Genomic DNA, 7,500 nt, shown 5'->3' with positions numbered 1-7,500 from the left:
TCCACTGTTTGACGCATTTTTGTAGCAGAGGTTCTCTCAAACACACACACACACTCTCTCTCTCTCTAAAACATATACACAAGTAGACACGTACAAATCGTGTTCCAACTTTATTTTTTGTTGTTTTGTTTAATCTCGGGATGGTTGCGTTCAACTTTATAGTTCGTGCCAACACCGTAAGGGTTGCTGAGGTTAATTTCTCGTCTGAGCGAAGGTGCCAGTTTAGCAAGCGCAGTGAAAGTGAAGGTCCTGAACACCTCCCAGCACCCGAGAACCTGAGGTGCTCTGTCTGTCCTGGTGTGTGTGTGTGTGTGTGTGTGTGTGTGTGTGTGTGTGTGTGTGTGTGTGTGTGTGCGTGCGTGTGCGTGTGCGTGTGCCACGTTTCTGATGAAGGTACGCCATCGGATTAGTGGTGAGGGTGAACGTCACAGCATACGTGTGTGTGTGTGTGTGTGTGTGTGTGTTTGTGTTTTTTTATTGATTTGCGGAGGGGTGGAGGGTGGGGGTGTTTAATGGGGCCTGTTTTGCATTGGGACGCCTGCCTAGAATGTAATCAAGCGCATTCAAAAGAACTTAACAAGTGTGCAGCTCTCAGACCTCCTCTGCTGAATTTTAATTTGTCGGATCTCGAGCGTCTATTGCCTATCAATAGCTTTACCTCAGAAGGGGGTTTGGGGGCGGGGCTGCGGGGACAAAGGAGGAAGAGGAGGGTTTAGGGGCAGGGCTGGGGGGACAAAGGATGAAGACGAGGGATTGGGGGCGGAGCTGGGGGGACCAAGAAGGAAGAGGGTTTGGGGGCGGGGCTGCGGGGACAAAGGAGGAAGAGGAGACAAAACTCCAAGACCAGCACCTCCAATTAAGGAGGAAACAGCAATCTGGATGTTTCCTCCTTATTTGACATTTGATTTTTTGGACTGTCACAGTTCCACAGACCAGCAAATGTGTCAAATTACATTTCAATGCGACATTTACAGCTTTCTGAAGGAGGACAATATTTCTAATGCCACACTTATTTTGGTTATTGTGTTTATGTGTATCTGTTGAATGATTGGGATATTTGTGTGTGTGTGTGTGTGTGTGTGTGTATCCAATTCTCCATGGCTGTGATGTTTTTTTTTCTACAGCCTTTTAGTTCTGGTCAGAGTTCTGGAAGGTTGCCCACTGATGTCATGGAAACCGTTGTAATACTAAGAATGATTCATGTGCTGTTCAGTTCATGCGTTCATCTGCCCCTCCCAACACACACACACACACACACACACCTTCCTGCTGTGGTATTTTCGGTGTCTGCACCGACATCTCATTTTGTGCTTCTGGAACATTTCAGGGTTTGTTTGCTTGTGGCAGTAAAGAAGAAAACGTTGGAGACGCATCCATCCCGTCCTGCGCTGCATGAATTAACTCGTTTTTGGACCTGATAGTGGCTGTTTGGTGAGGGGAACATGCTTAAAACCCCCAATAAGAACAAGAGGAGACTTCACGTCTGAGTGGCTTTTTACCCAAAGAAGCTGAGCGCGTGCGTCTTTAAATCTGAAGTTGGCACAAGAACACAGCGATAGGCCCAGCCCCCAAACCCCCGACCTTGACCAATCAGGTCTTTCTCAGGCTGCCCGTGTGCCAAGCACACTTCCATGGTTGTGTCGCGAGTTGCCAACACGTTTTGGCTCATCGTCCCCGTAGGAAAAGAGAAGAGGAGACAGGAAGGGAGACGTCACCATTCTCTCCTCATATTTGATCAAACTGTTTTAAACCAGCTAACTGCACATTGTTATTTGGTGGTGTGAGAGGCAGCGGCTGCCAGATCTGGTCTAACACTGCTGGATCAGAGGAGATGAAGCACGGTACCAGCTGAAGTGTGTTGGGGACGCTTCTCCATAAACACTCAGTACGCTTTACAGACTTTTGTAGAGCGGCTCACATGCTTTTTGAAACTCTAAATATAGATGCGGCCGCTGCAAACGTCGAGGCACAAACATCACAAACACCGCCCTTTAGAAACGATTTATTTCCATGTGTGTATTCTGAGAGGGAAATGTACACCATGTTGTAAAATGGCTGAGCAGCGTAAGAGGAAGTAGCCGAGGAAAAGCAGGACACCAGCTCGTGGTACAGAGGAGACACGCCTGGCCCCGCCCCCTCGAGTAGTGCACACTAACACACTACTACTGTAGTGCTCCACTACAGCTCACTGTTACCTTGCATGAGAGTACAACCGAGTGTAAACTAACCCCCTGTCATGGGGGTCCATTTGGACACGCCCCCTACACACCTGTCCGACTGATGCTCACCACGGAGACACAACATGATCTTTTTCCCATGGTTTCCAAGGAGACGCTATAATGTCCTTTTCTTTAAACACAATGCTAATTTTGTCCATAAATAATAAATACAAATCCAAACATGTTTCATTAAAACGAATGCAAATACAAATAAATACAAATACAAATATTTCATTCATATTAATATTCAAACATGTATTATTAATATGAAACTCTTTCTAAACAACACTAAACAGCACAAGTTAAATATGAGTGTATTGTCCAGTCTTGGGTCTTTGGTCATTGTCTTGACAGTAGTCGGGTCTGTTGAGTGTTGAGGTTGAGTCTCCTCTGAACGTCTAACCCTCCACTAACGCCTCTTTGTTTGCATATGCGGTGTGTCTTGGCTTTATTTATTCCTTTATTTATTCTACCCTTTAATTGCCGTCACAGTTCAGCTCATTGTAGCTACATTAATGGTACATTCAAATGTGAGGACAGAAATCAGTGTTTATTAAATGCAGATTTGTTGTTTTAAATTTCACTGATCAAACGGCAGCTGGTGCTCGGTGTGTTCTACCGTACTTTAGCAGTAGTGCGCAGGACGTAGCAGGACACCCAGTCCTGTCAGGATCATTTCAACCTTGATGTGAAGCTGTAGCTGTGTTGATTTACAGCACTCACAGTGCACAATGCACATGTGGCAGGTTCACACTCACAGTGCACAATGCACACGAGGCAGGTTCACACTCACAGTGCACAATGCACACGAGGCAGGTTCACACTCACAGTGCACAATGCACACGAGGCAGGTTCACACTCACAGTGCACAATGTACACAAGGCAGGTTCACACTCACAGTGCACAATGCACACAAGGCAGGTTCACACTCACAGTGCACAATGCACACGAGGTAGTTCACACTCACAGCTGTCTGGGCTAGTGGTCTCACTGCTCTGTCAAGAACAAATTGCATTTTAGTTGCATGAAGACATCTTGCGTGAGATATTGTACCTGGAGAACCTCCCTCTCCCCTCCTCCTCCAAAAAGTCTGGCGCTGTCTAAGATCTGGTTGAGGTGTGTGTGTGTGTGTATGTGTGTGTGTGTGTGTGTGTGTGTGTGTGTGTGTGTGTGTGTGTGTATGTGTGTGTGTGTGTGTGTATGTATATTTGTGTGTGTGAGTGTGTGTGTGTATGAATGTGAGTGTGTGTGTGTGAGGGTGTGTGAGGGTATGTGTGTGTGTATATATGTGTGTGTGTATGTGTGTGTATGTGTGTGTGTGTGAGGGTGCGTGTGTGTGTGAGGGTGTGTGTGTGTGAGGGTGCATGTGAGGGTGTGTATGTGTGTGAGGGTGTGTATGTGTGTGTGTAGTGTGTGTATGTGTGTGTGTGAGGGTGCGTGTGTATGTATGTGTGTGTGTGTGAGGGTGCGTGTGTGTGTGTGTGAGGATGTGTGTGTGTGAGGGTGTGTATGTGTGTGAGGGTGTGTATGTGTGTGTGAGGGTGCGTGTGTGTGAGGGTGTGTATGTGTGTGAGGGTGCGTGTGTGTGTTTGTGTGTGTGTGTGAGGGTGCATGTGTGTGTGTATATGTGTGTGTGAGGGTGCGTGTGTGTATGTATATGTGTGTGAGGGTGTGTGTGTGAGGGTGTGTATGTGTAGTGTATGTGAGGGTGCGTGTGTGTGTTTGTATGTGCGTGTGTGTGTGTGAGGGTGCGTGTGTGTGTGTATGTGTGTGTGAGGGTGTGTATGTGTAGTGTGTGTGTATGAGGGTGCGGGTGTGTGTGTATGTGTGTGTGAGAGGGTGTGTGTGTGAGGGTGTGTATGTGTAGTGTGTGTGTGTGTGAGGGTGTGTGTGTGTGTGTGTGTGTGTGTGTGTATATGTGTGTGTGAGGGTGTGTATGTGTAGTGTGTGTGAGGGTGTGTATGTGTAGTGTGTGTGTGTATGTGTAGTGTGTGTGTGTGTGTGTGTGTGTGTGTGTGTGTAAGGATGTGTGTGTGAGGATGTGTGTGTGGTAATAAGGTTAGGGTTAGGGCAGGGGTACTCAAATAGAAATGATGACGGGCCACATTTTATTTTTTCAATCACTGAAGGGGCCGGTTACGGGGGGGGTTATCGAATGTAAACTGTTGACAGGGGGTGGGGGGACGCATTTGGGGGCGTCTGCTATGTGTTTGTTGTTGCCATAAAGGTAATCCCCGCATCTTCTTGAGATCGCGGTGAGCGATTTTAAAATAAGAGCGGATAGCGCGATTGAAAAGAAAGATTCCTAAAAAATGGGGGGTTAGGGTGATGATTTAATAAGGTTAGGGTTAGGGTGATTATTTAATAAGGTTAGGGTGATGATTTAATAATGTTAGGGTTAGGGTGATGATTTAAATAAGGTTAGGGTTAGGGTGATGATTTAATAAGGTTAGGGTTAATCCAGTGGTTCTCAAACTTTTTCTATCCTTCCCCACCTCAGAAGAAGGGGAAATTCCACGCCCCAAATACAAATGCTAGTTTAAAATTTTATAATTTATTGAACTAAATTCAATAGGGGTGGCGAACGTAATTTGTTGACCCTAACCCATGCGGCCCACACTTTGAGAAACGCTGGGTTAGGGTGATAAGGTGCCATTTCTGTGTTAATTCCACCTTCTCGAATTCAGCATGGTACAACGGGCCCCTCCCTCCCCATGCCCCTCACTCTCCTGGCCCCTCCCTCTCCAGGCCCCTCCCTCTCCAGGCCCCTCCCTCACGGTCAGGCCGTGTCATCTTGGTACCCTGGTTGCTCCAGATCTGTTTCAGGTTTAATTTTGCCATCCATGTCTGTTCTCCCAGGTTACCAGCCCAGAATACACTGTGCACATGCAGATAAATGTGATAATGCAAAAATAATTCTGTCAGCACGATTTATGAGCGCGATGGTCCAGAGACCCGACACAAGCAGAACCAGAACTTGTGTTTTCTCCTGGTCAGCGCTTCAGGGAACCAGAACATGTCGGTAGCTCCTAACATATACTAATGACAGCACTGAACCTCAGCTGGACCCAAAAAATTACCCCCCCCAAAAAAAAAAACAGCGACAGACTAATAAATAACAACACTGCTGCTGGTACTGCTTCCACAGTGTAGTCTGAGAGAGTGAAACACACACTCCCTGCCCTGAAGAGTGAAACACACACTCCCTGCCCTGAAGAGTGAAACACACACTCCCTGCCCTGAAGGCTCAACTTTGCCCTGGGGCTGTATTCTCACCTGCATTTATCTCTTCATTTGTGTGTCATGAGGGTGGTGATGTGGCTGCTTTTATTTTATAAAAGGTGGGGGGCTTTTATTTTATAAGAGGTTGTCATTTGTGTTGTGAAGGCACCCACATAGCCATAAAAAAGTCAGAGAATCCGCACCATGAGTCCGAAATTGAGGTGGCACCCAGCAAGTGAACTCTTCTTAACTCTTCTTATTACGCCTTAAGCTGCTTAGTGCAGCGAAATGGACCATCCAGTGACTTTATATCATACAGCACACCGTGAGAATCTGCCTGTGCACCCTTAACAAACACAACGGGGTATCAGGGGACACACTGGAGCTTGAACCCAAACAGCCCCTTATTTGAGTTAGATCAGTTTAAGAGACCCTTATTTGAGCTAGATCAGTTTGAGACCCTTATTTGAGCTAGATCGGTTTAAGAGACCCTTATTTGAGCTAGATCAGTTTGAGACCCTTATTTAAGCTAGACCGGTTTAAGAGACCCTTATTTAAGCTAAATCAATTTAAGAGCTTGTTATTTGAGTTAGATCAGTTGAAGAGACCGTTATTTGAGCTAGATCAGTTTAAGCGCTTGTTATTTGAGCTAGATCGATTTAGATGTTTACTTTTATTTATGTCATGTTGTCAGACTGTAACAGCACTGATTGCGAATTACAAGAAAAATGCTGAGCGGTGGTCTTGTGTGTTATACACGTGAAACTGTCTACTTAAATACTATTTACAATACTAAAACTGTATACTTAAATACTATTTACAATACTAAAACTGTTTACTTAAATACTACTTACAATATTAAATAGTCAGTTATTATGGCTGTAATTCAACATAATTGAAATATATTCAACATTTGTCTTCAGTATCAATCATCTCAGACTTCACGTTCAAGGAAATCGAAAGGCTGAATCCTTTGAATCCTGTTGTAGTGCGTGTTTGGGATCACACATATCCACGCTACTGTGATCACACGTGTCCATGCTACTGTGATCACACGTATCCACGCTACTGTGATCACACGTGTCCATGCTACTGTGATCACACGTGTCCACGCTACTGTGATCACACGTATCCACGCTACTGTGATCACACCTGTCCACGCTACTGTGATCACACGTGTCCACGCTACTGTGATCACACGTGTCCACGCTACTGTGATCACACGTATCCACGCTACTGTGATCACACGTGTCCACGCTACTGTGATCACACATGTCTACGCTACTGTGATCACACGTGTCCACGCTACTGTGATCACACGTGTCCATGCTACTGTGATCACACGTGTCCACGCTACTGTGATCACACGTGTCCATGCTACTGTGATCACACGTATCCACGCTACCGTGATCACACAGGTCCATGCTACTGTGATCACACGTATTCACGTTACCATGATCACACAGGTCCATGCTACCATGATCACACATATTCACGTTACCGTGATCACACATATTCATGTTACCGTGATCACACAGGTCCTTGCTACTGTGATCACACGTATTCACGTTACCGTGATCACACAGGTCCATGCTACCGTGGTCACACATATTCACGTTACCGTGATCACACAGGTCCATGCTACCGTGATCACACATATTCACGTTACCGTGATCACACAGGTCCATGCTACCGTGATCACACATATTTACGTTACCGTGATCACACAGGTCCATGCTACCGTGATCACACATATTCACGTTACCGTGATCACACAGGTCCATGCTACCGTGATCACACATATTCACGTTACCGTGATCACACAGGTCCATGCTACCGTGATCACACATATTCACATTACCGTGATCACACAGGTCCATGCTACTGTGATCACACATATTCACGTTACCGTGATCACACAGGTCCATGCTACTATGATCACACATATTCACGTTACCGTGATCACACAGGTCTATGCTACCGTGATCACACGTATTCACGTTACCATGATCACACAGGTCCATGCTACTGTGATCACACGTATTCACGTTACCGTGAT

General features: G+C 45.9%; 1 protein-coding gene across 1 annotated transcript in view; it reads left to right on the top strand.

Moving 5' to 3' along the window:
- The window catches only part of tcf4 (transcription factor 4), a 216,995-nt gene that overhangs the window by 94,512 nt on the left and 114,983 nt on the right, over positions 1-7,500 (top strand).

This window comes from Brachyhypopomus gauderio, unplaced genomic scaffold (assembly GCF_052324685.1).
Source record: "Brachyhypopomus gauderio isolate BG-103 unplaced genomic scaffold, BGAUD_0.2 sc46, whole genome shotgun sequence".
NCBI classification, from domain to species: Eukaryota; Metazoa; Chordata; class Actinopteri; order Gymnotiformes; family Hypopomidae; genus Brachyhypopomus; species Brachyhypopomus gauderio.
Note: the sequence above shows the minus strand (reverse complement) of the source record. Positions and strands in the feature narration are given on the sequence as shown.